Here is a 14,275-nt window from a genome sequence, read left to right on the forward strand (position 1 = left end):
TTTTAAATAGTCAAGGAAGGCCTCTTGGAGAAGCTGACATGTGAGCAGAAGACCTGAATAACAGGAAGAGCTGGCCAGGGACAGGATAGAAGGAATAAAAAGTGTAAAGTCCCTAATTTGGTTGTGGGGCCATTTCAGGGCTCTCTCTCAATAACACCTCCTGAACATTTATGATGGACTGGTGGGGTTTGGGGGTGGGGTCTCCAGACATGAATTAGAGACCCTGTACAATCTAATTAGGAAGGCAAGATTCAATGAACAATAACAAGGCTTAAAAGGTCAAACCCTCTCAAGTGCTAACTAGAGGTATGAATAACATGTATAAACAGAAAGGGAACCACAATTAATTCAAATATATTCAGTGGGTGTGTCAAGAAAGGCTTCACAGGAGGTGGTGTTTGACCTAGGTACAGTGGTACCCATCCCTAAAATTATCCTCAGTGATCTTGGGTGGTAAGGTTGGTGGGATAAAAGATAATGGGGAAAGCAAAGCTGTCAGGGGGCTAAATCGAGCCAGTTAGATTTGCTGTAAAAGTAACTCACACTGCCCTGGTTGGGAGGCAGCCCACTGACGCCCTGAAAATGTGTGCTCCAATTGTGCCTTACATCATCAATGCATGATCTGAACTGGCCGCCATAGCACAAGGCTGCCCTGGAAACTTTCCTTCTCTATCCCACCTCCACTTAAGAGCTGTAAACATTTACTTTTAATTACATAAACAATAGGAAATGTATTCCCATTGTAAATTAACATCCAAACAGGCTGAAGATCTACCCTGACCACCATTCAATCCCTGCTTGCTTTCCTAGAAGGAACCTCAGCGAGCTCTTTTCTGATTCATCTGTCTAAATGTACATACATATACATATAACTGTTGAGATTAAAAAAATATGAGGGCCAAAGTGAACTATAAAATTCATGAAGAAAAACAGGGGGGAAATGGGAAAGCATTACATAAGAACAGACTTGTTCCAAAATAGACTTGAAAGTACAAAGACAGTGAAAACAGAAGACAGAGTAACGATAAATAACATTATCTGAGAAGTTATTGTGTGTTAAGCACCTGTTCTAAACTCTTTATATGCATTAACTCAATCCTTACAGCAACCCAATGAAGTAGGTACTAGTAGTAGTACTATCCCCATTTTATGGATGAGGAAGCTGAGTGTAGACACTTAAAACCACTTGCTCGAGGCCATATGGCTAGTATGTATGCAAGCTGGGGTTCCTGGTGATACAGGACCAGACTCCAGGCTTTTCACCACTCCATTTGTGAATCTAACAGGAACTGGTGACTCTAAGATCCATATAATACGAGAAGGTGATCAACAGTTTTTTGCGTAATTTGAATCACAGAAGCAAAATAAGGTTTACACTCACTTGGAATGAAAACTAACAAGATAGTCCCCCAGGTACCAAAGTAGATAATGAGGAACACCAGCCCACTCCTCCATGGCCATCTTGGGGTGTGCCAGATATACAGAGCTATACTCCCAGAAAGGACTTCAGGCTTGATTTAATGCTCTGTCACTGTCTTGACATTCTTAATTTTATGTTTCAACTTGTGTCTTTTAAGTATGGTCCAGTGTGACAGTGGAGCATACACATGAGCAGAAGAGATATACTGAGTGGCAGTGAGCACAGCCTGTGGACATGGCAGTGCCTGGTATGTATAAGCAAATCAGGGGCAGTCTGGGGCACTATGGGGCCTGGAGTGGGAGGTGTTAAGCCAATGACAGTGGTGGCAGCAGTAGCAGCAGCAGCAGCAGCAGAAGTATCAGTAGCCATAGCCCTGAGAGAAAGGATGGCCTCTGCATGGGGGTAGTGATGGGACCTGTAGTGAGAGGCAATCTTGCCCTTCTGTCACAGAACCTGTCCCTTCCACTGGACACAAATATTAACTCTGGCCTGAGAACTGGGTCAGGAACTGCTAGAATTCAGGCAGTAAACTTTGTCAGTAAATTATTACAAAATAAAAAGGTACTCATGGACACTGCAGAACAATAACTTTCAGTTCAGTTCAGTTAATTTTGGTTGCTCAGTCATGTCCAACTCTTTGCGACCCCATGGACTACAGCACGCCAGGGTTCCCTGTCTATCACTAACTCCCAGAACTTGCTCAAGCTCATGTCCATCGAGTTGGTGATGCCATCCAACCATCTCATCCTCTGTCATCCACTTCTCCTCCTGCCTTCAATCTTTCCCAGCATCAGAATGTTTTCTAAGGAATCAGTTCTTTGCATCAGGAGGCCTAAGTATTGGAGCTTCAGCTTCAGCATCAGTCCTTCCAAGGAATCAGGACTGATTTCCCTTAGGATTGATTGGTTTGATCTCCTTGCAGTCCAAGGGACTCTCAAGAGGCTTCTCCAACACCACACTTCAAAAGCATCCATTATTCAGCACTCAGCTTTCTTTATGGTCCAATTCTCACATCCATACATGACTACTAGAAAAGCCATAGCTTTGACTAGATAGACCTTTGTCAGCAAAATAATGTCTCTGCTTTTTAATATGCTATCTAGATTGTTTATCATAGCTTTTCTTCCAAGGAGCAAGTGTCTTTTAATTTCATGGCTGCAGTCACCATCTGTAGTGATTCTGGAGCCCAAGAAAATAAAGTCTGTCACTGTTTCCATGAAGTTTCCACTATTTGCCATGAAGTGATAGACTGGATGCCATGATCTTAATTTTTTGAATGTTGAAGTTTTAAGCCAGCTTTTTTACTCTCCTCTTTCACTTTCATCAAGAGGCTCTTTAGTTCTCTTCGCTTTCTGCCATAAAGGTGGTGTCATCTGAATATCTGAGGTTATTGATATTTCTCCTGGCAATCTTTATTCCAGCTTGTGCTTCATCCAGCCTGGCATTTCACATGATGTTCTCTGCATTTAAGTTAAATAAGCAGGGTTACAATATACAGCCTTGATGTACACCTTTCCCAATTTGGAACCATTCCATTGATCCATGTCCAGTTCTAACTGTTGCTTCTTGACCTGCATACAGATTTCTCAGGAGCAGGTAAGGTGGTCTGGTATTCCCATCTCTTTAAGAATGAATGTTCCAAAAAAGAAGAATGAATGTTCCACAGTTTGTTGTGATCCACACACTCAAAGGTTTTGGTGTAGTCAATGAAGCAGAAGTAGATGTTTTTCTGGAATTCTCTTTCTTTCTCTATGACCCAACTGATGTTGGCAATTTGATCTCTGGTTCCTCTGCCTTTTCTAAATCCAACTTGAACATCTGGAAGATCTCAGTTCATATACTGTTGAAGCCTTGCTTGGAGAATTTTGAGCATTACTTTGCTGGCATGTGAGATGAATGCAATTGTGCAGTAGTTTGAACATTCTTTGGCATTGCCTTTCTTTGGGATTGCAATGAAAACTGAACTTTTCCAGTCCCGTGGCCACTGCTGCATTTTCCAAATTTGCTGGCATATTGAGTGCAGCAGTTTCACAGCATTATCATTTAGGATTTGAAATAACTCAGCTGTAATTCCATCACCTCCACTAGCTTTGTTCATAGTGATGCTTCCTAAGGCCCGCTTGACTTCACATTCCAGGATGTCTGGCTCTAGGTGAGTTTTCATACCATCATTATCATCTGGGCCATTAAGATCTTTTTTATATAGTTCTTCTGTATATTCTTGCCACCTCTTAATATCTTCTGCTTCTGTTACATTTTTATCATTTCTGTCCTTTATTGTGCCCATCTTTGCATGAAATATTCCCTTGGTATCTCTAATTTTTTTTGAAGAGATTGCTGGTCTTTCCCATTCTATTGTTTTCCTCTATTTCTCTGCATTGATCACTTAGGAAAGCCTTCTTATCTCTCCTTGCTAATCTTTGGAACTCTGCATTCAGATGCATATATCTTTCCTTTTCTCCTTTGCCTTTCGCTTCTCTTTTTTTCTCACCTATGTGTAAGGCCTCCTCCAACAACCATTTTGCCTTTATTTTTATTGAGTTTCGATCACTGCCTCCTGTACATGTCAGAACTCCATCCATAGTTCTTCAGGCACTTTCTATCAGATCTAATCCCTTGAATCTATTTGTCACTTCCACTGTATAATCATAAGGGATTTGATTTAGGTCATAACAGAATGGTGTAGTGGTTTTCCCTACTTTCTTCAATTTAAGTCTGAATTTTGCAATAAGGAGTTCATGATCTAAGCCACAGTCAGCTCCAGGTCTTGTTTTGTCTGACTGTATAGAGCTTTTCCATCTTTGGCTACAAAGAAGATAATCAATCTGATTTCAGTATTGACCATCTGGTGATGTCCACTTGTAGAATCATCTCTTGTGTTGTTGGAAGTGGGTGTTTGCTATGACCAGTGCATTCTCTTGGCAAAACTCAGTTAGCTTTTGCCCTGCTTCATTTTGTACTCCATTGCCAAACTTGCCTGTTACTCCAGGTATCTATTGATTTCCTACTTTTACATTCCAGTGCCCTATGATTAAAAGGACATCTTTTTTTGGTATTAGTTTTAGAATGTCTTGTAGGTCTTCATAGAACCATTCAGCTTCTTCGGCATTAGTGGTTGGGGCATAGACTTGGATTTCTGTGATGTTGAATGGTTTGCCTTTAAAGTAAATTACTTTGAGGTGTGGTTATTAGAATTTTTTGAGCAGTGTAGGATATCTCATTTTGAAAACTAGTGCAAAATTGCAAAGCAAATATCCACAGACTAGGAAATGAAAATTAAATTTAAAAATCATCAAAGTAGACACATTACATAAAAACTTTGGATTAACCAATTATTAATGAGGAAGATAAGTTAAAAGTGTTTTCCTTATAATTGAAGGTATACTGGTAGAATGCATACAAATATGTTTTAAATTATAAATAAATTATGAAGCCATTTTCATTTCCTGTATGACCTTGTATTTGTCTATTCAGGCTGCTATAATAAAATTGCCATAGACTGCATGGCTAATGAACAAAGATTTATTTCTCATGGTTCTGAAGGCTAGGAAGTTCAAAATCAAGGTGCTAGCTTGATTTAGTGTCTGGCTCATAGATGGTAATCTTCTTGCTGTGTGGGTGAAGGAGTGAAAGAGCTCTTTGGAATTCTTTTATAAGGGCACTATTCCCTGGTGACTCAGATGGTAAAGCGTCTGCCTGCAATGCGGGAGACCCTGGTTTGATCCCTGGGTCGGGAAGATCCCCTGGAGAAGGAAATGGCAACCCACTCCGGTACTCTTGCCTGGAAATTTCCATGGATGGAGGAGCCTGGTATGCTACAGTCCATGGGGTCGCAAAGAGTCGGACACACTGGGCAACTTCACTAAGTCACTAATCTCATTTATAAGAGTCCCACCCTCAAGACCTAATCACCTACCAAAGGCCCCACCTCCTAATACCATCACATTGTGGGGGTTAATATTTTAACATATGACTTTGGGGGTCAGGGACACAAGCATTCAGTCTATATAGCATACCTCCACAAGTTACAGGAAATGTCAGAGGAAACATTAAATGCCATTGTAAAAATTATATTTAAAATTAGATTTAGACTTGGACAAAACTGATCTGTATGAAGAGTTAAATCTTTTTAGAGGTGTTCTACAGGAATCTACAGGTTTAGATGTGTGAAAATTTGTATCTTGAAATAATTTATCGGGAATCTATCCCATTGTTGTCACAGCCTACAAAAGCAGCGCCAATGCATCAGCAGAAAGCTCCTTATCAAAATGAAGTTTCAAATATTTACAATCTTGTGACTGATGTTGCCTTCAATCATATTGGTTCAAAATGAGCTTGGTAAAATGACTAAGTAATTGAATTTGCAGGAAAGAGAGGCAGAAAAATCTTATGATCAATCAAGATATCTCATTAGTAACATGTTATTTATTTTATTATAAAATTATAAAAATATTGTTCTGCAATTTGTAAATTATTTTTCAGGTATCACTATTATCACCATGTTTTATAAGTAATAAAATATTTTTAAAGAAAACACATTTTATTTTCATGCCTTTAACTGTACTTCCCACCTCTCTCCTAGTTTTTGAGCAAGGAACCCTCCATTTTCATTTTGCAGTGGGCCCTACAAATTATGTAGCAGGCTCTCACTCCTGCTGGATGGTAATTGTGAGATGACTTGAGGGAATTGTAGTCACTCAGTTACTGCCCTAACCAAACCTCTTTTCACTGGGAGTAGGAGGTGGGGGTGGGTAGAAACAAGATGACAACACAGAAAATGGAGGTTATTGTAGATATCAATCATTTCCATGTGAATGGGATCATACTGTCCATATCATTTGGCCAACTGCTTTCTTCACTTGGCAACATCTTGGAGATCTTTCTACAAGGAAAATAATCAACCTTGTCCTTCTTTTTTGAATTCTTGTTCAGGGAATTCCATGATTTGGATGGCTCTCGATTTATTTTTTTTTTTCATTTATTTATATTTGTTGGAAGCTAATTACTTTACAATATTGTAGTGGTTTTTGCCATACATTGATATGAATCAGCCATGGATTTACATGTGTTCCCCATCCTGAAACCCCCTCCTACCTCCCTCTCCACCCCATCCCTCTGGGTCATCCTGGCTTTTGATTTATTTCTCCACTCCCTGATGGATATTTACAGTGGTTTAATTTTTCAGTAATACAGAGCTGCAGTGAACATACTAGTAAGGGCCTCCTTGTGCACAGGCATGTTTCTGTAGGTGGACACTCACAAGTGAGTTGCTGGGCCATAGAGTATGGATAGTTTCAATCTTAATACATACTGCCAAGTTGCCTTTCAAAAGCATTATGTCAGTTTTCACTCCCATCAGCAGTGTAGCTTCACATTTTCTAAGACTCCAACCTTTAAACTGTTTGCCAATTTGATGGAGAAAAAAAATGGCAACTTGTGTTTGTTTTTAACTTTGCATTTTCCATCACTAGTGCAGTTGAGCATCTTTTTATTTGATGTTTATTGGCCTATTCTCTGTGAACTGTTTGTAATCTTTGCCTAGTTTTTCTTACAGGTTGTTTGTTTTTTTCCATATTGAGTTGTCAGAGTCATTTATATTTCTGGATACTAATCCTTTGTCTATTATATAGCTGATATTTTCCTATAGTATGTACCATGTTTATGGTTTGTGTTGTCATACAGGAGTTTTAGATGTTTGTGTAGCCATTTGATATATTTATATCAGTCTTCTGTGGATTTTCTGTTTTGTTTATTGCTTTGCAAGACCTTTTTTTTTTATCCAAGGCAATAACCATATTATCTTTTTTTTCTCATTCTGTTATAGTGCTTTCCATTTAGGTCTTTAACCTACCTTAAACTCATTTCCTTCTCAAAACTTTGCATTTCTCCTATCTGGAACTCTTTTCCCCTGAGATGTTCCTATGGCTGACACCCTCAGGGCTCAGCTCAAATATTACTTATTCCAAAAGGCCTTTCCTGACAACCTTAACTAAATTAACCACCCTCTCTACATTAAGATGTGCCCTAGTTCATTACCTAAATTTATTTTCTTCATAGATCACCTTTTACTGAAGTTACCCAACTTTTGTTTATATGTTCATGGTCTGTCTCTCCTTAGATTGAAAACTCCATGAAAGTAGGGATTTTGTCCTGTCCCTAGCTTCTAGAACACATTTAGAGTTTATTATAGTGAACTTGATAACGATAACTTAATTTTTTCCAAAGGATTGTCACAACACCCAGGACTCCCTTTTCTAAAGGAGAAATATTTCAGTCATTCTGTTTTTCTACGCTTACTAAATACTGAGTAAGTCAAGGATGGTTATGACTATTATTTGGTCCAGTGTTTCTCAACCTGTGGTGTTTTGGAATCACACTTGATTTATTTTTAAATTTAGATATAGAGTGTGTATATCTTTTTGCCTTTTCATACTGAACTCTGAATATTCATTGGAAGGACTAATGCTGAAGCTGAAGCTCCAATACTTTGGCCACCTGATACAAAAAGCTGACTCACTGGAAAAGACCCTGATGCTGGGAAAGATTGAAAGCTGGAGGAGAAGGGGATGACAGTGGACGAGATGTTTGAGTGGTATCACTGACTCAATGAATATGAGTTTGGGTAGGCTCTGGGAGGTGGTGGAAAACAGGGAGGCCTGGTGTGCTGCAGTCCATGGGGTTGCAGAGCCAGACGTGACTGAGCGACTGAACAAATAAGAGTGTATATAGTTTCCTAGGGCTACCACAACAAAGTACCACAAACTGCATGGCTTAAAACAACAGAAATTTATTGTCTCACAGTTCTGGAGGCCAGAAGTGGTGATGGTGGGCCATGCTCACTCTGAAAGCCCTAGCAAAGTATCCTTCCTTGTCTCTAGCTTCTAGTGATTGTAGTCTTTGATATTCCTTGACTTGTAGGTGTATCACTCTGCCTCCATCATCACATGTGTGTACCTGAATTTCTGTCTTGTAAGGACCTCAGTCATTGGGCTAAGGTCCACCCTAATGTGATATGATTTCATTTTAACATGGTTATATCTGCAAAGACCATATTTCTAAATAAAGTCACAATCACAGTTTGGGAGGACATTATTCAACCCAGTACAGAGGGTCACATTTAAAAAATCTGCTTTATTAGGTCTGGAATGGAGGCCCAGCATCCTTAATTTTTAAAAGCTTTACAGACTTGACTGATGTTCACCTGGAAAGGTGGACATGGGGGAAGGCCCTTTTAAAGCAAAATCCCAAATCCAGATTCCAGTAAAGAAAAATACTGATGAATTTCACTGCATAACATTAAAGCTTTGGCGGGGGGAGGGGGGTGAATACCATAAATAAATTCAAAAGATCAACAAAGCTGGGAAAACATATTTGCATCATATATAATAAAAGGCTAATTTCTTTAATTTACAATGAGTTCAGAATAACTAATATAAAAAAGACAAAACCCAATAGTAAAGTGAGCTAAAGAATAAGCAAGTGATCTATAAAGACATGCACACATCAATAGAGATTTGAAAAGATATTTAATTTCATCCATGAGTAAAGGCATATAAATCAAAATAATAAAATGCCATCTTTATCTATAAGACTGGGAATTGTTCAAAGTCTGATTTAAACAGCAAGTCAGGGTATGAAGAAATACTAGATGTTTTCATATGCTGCTGGTGGGCTTGAAGTTGTTACAACTTTTTTGATGTATAATTTGGTAGAATATATCAAAATAAAACATGCAGATATTCTTTGAACATTGTACGCATTGCTCGTGCCTTCTCAGCAAACATTCCCCATTTTTTCCTTCCCAAGAAGTTGTAGATTTTTATTTATGTGTCTGTTCTTTCCACTCATAGCCCATGTATTTGTGGGTAAACAGATTGTACTCTCAGTTCTTCTGACCACAGACATCATTAGTTCAGAGGACTTGTGACCTAAGCAAGTCAGTGAGGGAGAACCACGGGAGTCCTACTTACTTGGAATGTTGGATCAGAGTTTTCTCTTCTCTGTTGGACTTAAGGAAGAGATTCAAAGCCTCCATTGCCATTGTCAGCCATTTCATTGGCACCTTGGCTAAAGCACTGGTTCTCAGTCTTTAGTGTTCATCAGAATCACCCAATCTGTTAAAACATAGATTGCTGATCTTTACCTACTCTCAGAGTTTCAAATTCTGCAGGTCTGTGGTAGGGACAAAGAATTTCCTTTTCTAAGAAATTATCAGGTGAGATTGATGCTGCTGGTTCAGGGATCACACTGAAAAAAACTACTTGGATAAAGTAGGGACTGCACAGCAAAGAGACTTAAAGAAACTGGGTAGCTCTAGCTCACCCTATCCCTGGAATTGTGCTTTGTTATTGTAACTAAAAGCACCATAACCAATATATTCAGCAATTTTGGACTAAAAATTTACCCTATGGATATACTTGCAGAACTTTATCAAAACATATGCTGATGGATAGACTACCCTTGTGGCTCAGAGGTGAAGAAGCCACCTGCAATGCAAGAGATGCAGGTTCAATCCCTGGGTCGGGAAGATCCCCTGGAGAAGGAAATGTCAACCCACTCCAGTATTCTTGCCTGAAAAATCCCATGGGGCCAGAGGGATTGGGTGGAGAGGGAGGTGGGAGGGGGGATCGGGATGGAGAATACATGTAAATCCATGGCTGATTCATGTCAATGTATGGCAAAAACCACTACAATATTGTAAAGTAATTAGCCTCCAACTAATAAAAATAAATGGAAAAAAAAAAAATCCCATGGGCAGAGGAGCCTGGCAGGCTACAGTTCATAGAGTCACTAAGAGTTGGACACGACTAAACACAGCACGCGCATGCGCGTGCGCACACACACACACACACACACACACACACACACACACACACACATGCGGATGGATGATAATTGCAGCATTGTTTGTAATAGCTAAAACTGGAAGCAATCAAAGCAGTTGTCAATAGGGAATTGATCCATCAGATGGAATCATCCATCTAATGGAATACCATGTGGTTTACAAATTATGAAATACTCTGTATATGCTTATAGAAAAATATCTCTAAGATATATTAAATATAAAAATCATGATGATTAAACAAAAGAGTAAACATATATGCAGCTATGTACTTAATTATTTCCTGGAAGGTTAATTCTGATTAAGAACAGCAATATTTGAGAAAAAGAGTTGGAATTGAGGTGGTGCTAGCAGTTTTTCAGTCTTCATTTTGTATATTTTATTCTGTTTGAGTTGCCTAACCTTAGGTAAATTTTCCTTTTGTCAAAAAAGAAAAGTCATTTGGTGTTATCTGGGCAAGGCATAATTCAACTTTAATTTCCTTCTTTGTATTTCTCTATTGAAGAAACAACTAATAAATATGTTATTTTTTAAAAGATTAAATAATGAAAAGATAAATGGAAAATTGAAGACTTCTCAGGTATTCTGATGTGCAGCCGGGCTTGAGTGCCACTAACATGGTGCATAGTATATATGCTGGTGAGGACTTATACCTATCCTGATTGAGACTTAACTAGGGAGTTGCTAATTGTACTTTAATGTGCATATGAATTATCTAGGGATTTTGTTAAAATGCAGATTCTGATTGAATAGATCTTTAGGTGGGGCCCAATATTCTGCATTCTAATAGTCTCCCCAAATGATGCTGATGTTGCTGGACTACTGGTCACACTTTGATAGCAAGAACAAAGAAAGAGGAAAAGAGGAAAAAGAAGCAGCAGAAGGAGGAGGGACTATGAAGATAGAGGGAAGGGACAGATAGAGACATTGCAGAATGACTGGGCATATGGAGAGTCTTAGGTGATGAACTTTTTGGCCTGGGTGATGTGAGGATGGTAGTGACACTATCTAGAGATAGAGAAATCAAGTTAGAGGAGGAGGAGGTATAGGAAACAATGAAGGAGTGTGAGTAGGACTTCACATTTGAACATATTGAGTCATGATTTTTCTGGGAGAATATTATATAGACTTGTCCAGTAGACCATTTGAACTCTGACTCTGCTCAGTAAAGTTCACATAGAGGTAGATTTGGGAGTCATCTGTATAAAGGTAAGAGCTGAGGCCATGTGATAGGATGAAACTGACCAGGGAGAAAGACTAGTGAGAAGGTGACTGAAAACAGAAACTCTGAGAAATGCTAATCTTAAGAGACATTCTAAGAAGAAAATGGAGAAGTAGTGGGAGAGATAGTACAGAAGAATAAATATCTTGAAGGGCCTTCCTACTAAACAACCAGATTCTGCATAAAACGTATTTTTTATTGTATTGCTGGACGTGTGAGTTAGCAACTGCTGCATAATAAACCATCCAAAACTCAGTAGCTTGAAACCAAACCATGTATTGTTGCTCATGAGTCTATAGGTCAGTGCTCTGTTGATCTGCACTAGGCTTGGCTGATCTTAGCTGGGCTCACTTATGTATCTGTGGCTGGTGGGTTGGTTGAGGACTGACAGGTCTAAGCTGGTCTGGCTGGATATAGCTAGACAAATGGGTCTCTCCTCCAGAAGGCTAGCCCAGGCTCATTCCCATGGTAACTCCAGGGGTCCAATAGAGTGAGCAGAAGCATGCAAGGCTTAGAACTGACATAATATCACTTCTGCAACATTCTATTGATAAAAGGAAAACACAAGATTATTCTAGATTTGAAGGGTAGAGAAACAGATGCCATCTCTTAAAGGGAAGAGCTGCAAAAGGTGTACATACAGGGAGGTGCAAACAGCTGTGACCATTTTTGTAATCAGTTTATCATGCTAGACTTAGAAGTGAAAGAAGTCTTTAAAGAGCAAGCAAGATAAAGCAAAGAAACAAGGCCATGACAATAGCAGTAATAAACTCCAGTGAGCTGGCTAAGGAGAGTGGGGCACTTGAGACACTTTCAAAAATGGAACAGAGGTAGTTCTTTGGAAAACTGAGGTGCTGTTATTGGAAGAAATGAGGAAAGGCTGCTGATCAGGTAGGAAAACAAACAGACATCTGCCTCAGAATCTAAGAGTCTAGTCTTTATCATGAGAAAATTCTAGAAATACTTTAAATTGATATGGAACAGTCTTTCTGGTCCTTGAAACCAATATGCACATGACACATCCTTGAGGAGTCTGACCTTGGCCTCAAAACCAGCATGCTAATTGTGCCATCTTAATGTGTTAATGTATAACATGTTTTCACATCCACTAGCTTGTGTTACTCTTACAACTACCTATAAGGGAGGTAAAGCAGGCATTACTATTCCCACTTAATACTACTTCTAAAAATAATTTTGCCACTATCTTATAAAACTGAGCATTTGCCTGCCTTAGGTCCCAGCAGGAGACATGTACACAAGCATTCATGGCAACATTGATGGAAATAAGAATGGGTAGAGCTTGCCAGAGTTGACCAGAGCCGAGCACCCACCGCTGCCCGCTGTGTACACCTCTGCTCCATGGCTGGCCTCAACTCCCTGGAGGCGGTGAAATGCAAGATGCAGTCCCTGCAGCAGCAAGCAGATGAGGCAGAGGACCACACGCAGGGTCTGCAGTGGGAGCTGGATGGCGAGCGTGAGCAGCACGAGAAAGACCAAAATGATGTGGCAGCTCTCAATTCACATATCCAGCTTGTCGAGGAATGGGACAGGGCTCAGGAATGACTGGCCACAGCCCTGCAGAAGCTGGAGGAGGCAGAAAAGGCTGCAGATGAGAGCGAGAGGGACGAAGGTGATAGAAAACCTGGCCATGAAAAATGAGAAGATGGAGATTCAGGAGATGCAGCTTAAAGAGGCCAAGTACACTGCTGAGGAGACCGACCACAAATACAAGGAGGTAGCTCGTAAATTGGTCATCCTGGAGGGCGAGCTGGAGAGGGCGGAGGAGTGTGAGGTATCTAAACTAAAATGTGGTGACCTGGAAGAACTCAAGAATGTCACTAACAACCTGAAGTCACTAGAGGCTGCATCTTTAAAGTATTCTGAAAAGGAGGACAAATATGAAGAAGAAATTAAACTTCTGTCTGACAAACTGAAAGAGGCTGAGACCCATATCAAATTTGCAGAAAGAACAGTTGTGTAACTGGAAAAGAGAATTGATGACCTGGAAGAAAAACTTGCCCAGGCCAAAGAAGAGAACAGGGGCTTATCTCAGACACTGGCTCAAACACTGAATGAACTAAACTGTATATAACCAAAACAGAAGAGTCTTATTCCAACAGAAACTCCAGAGCTCCGTGTCTTTTCTCTTGTAAGAAGTTCCTTTTGTCATTGCCTTTTCGCCTTAGTGGAAATGTCAAAGAAATTATGAATACATGAAAAATATTTTGTATCAGAGAAGCTTTGAGCACCAGTTAAATCTACTCCTTTCTTTTTTTCAAGTGGCACCAGTTTTTTCAGCTCTATTTTTACCCTTACATTGCATATATTCTTAAGGTAGGCAGGGGATTTCATATTGAGCATACTCTCTTTTAAGACCGAGGGCATTTGGTTCCTGGGAGAATAGACAAACCCACACTTTCAAAACACAGATTCCGACATCTGGTCATGGGTCAGTTTAAAAGGTTGAAGAATTCCACCATTGGTCACACTGTAGGAGGCCAGGGATTATCATATTAAAATCTCCAGTGGATCTTCCCAACACTACATTAAAATGGGTGGCAATTTTCCACCAGAGCAAAAAAGGGGGGTGCGGTTACTGTGGGAAGTTATAAACTACCAAGAGGTTAATCTGATCATCCTGGCTCTTTTCCACACTCCACCATTCAGAACATTATCTGAGTAGTCAGTGTGAGAATGCTTGGAAAAAAGTCATAATAATTACTCAAATGTTTTCTGGACTGATCCTTGATATACTCTTCTATATGTTTCTTTCACTCTAAAGTTGTTCTCT

General features: G+C 39.6%; 1 pseudogene; it reads left to right on the forward strand.

Annotated features, from left to right (window-relative positions):
• The first annotated feature begins 12,564 nt into the window (after positions 1 to 12,564).
• Positions 12,565 to 14,143, forward strand: LOC133053067 (tropomyosin alpha-4 chain-like; annotated as a pseudogene).
• The last annotated feature ends 132 nt before the right edge of the window (positions 14,144 to 14,275 follow it).

This window comes from Dama dama, chromosome X, assembly GCF_033118175.1.
Source record: "Dama dama isolate Ldn47 chromosome X, ASM3311817v1, whole genome shotgun sequence".
Lineage (NCBI taxonomy): Eukaryota > Metazoa > Chordata > Mammalia > Artiodactyla > Cervidae > Dama > Dama dama.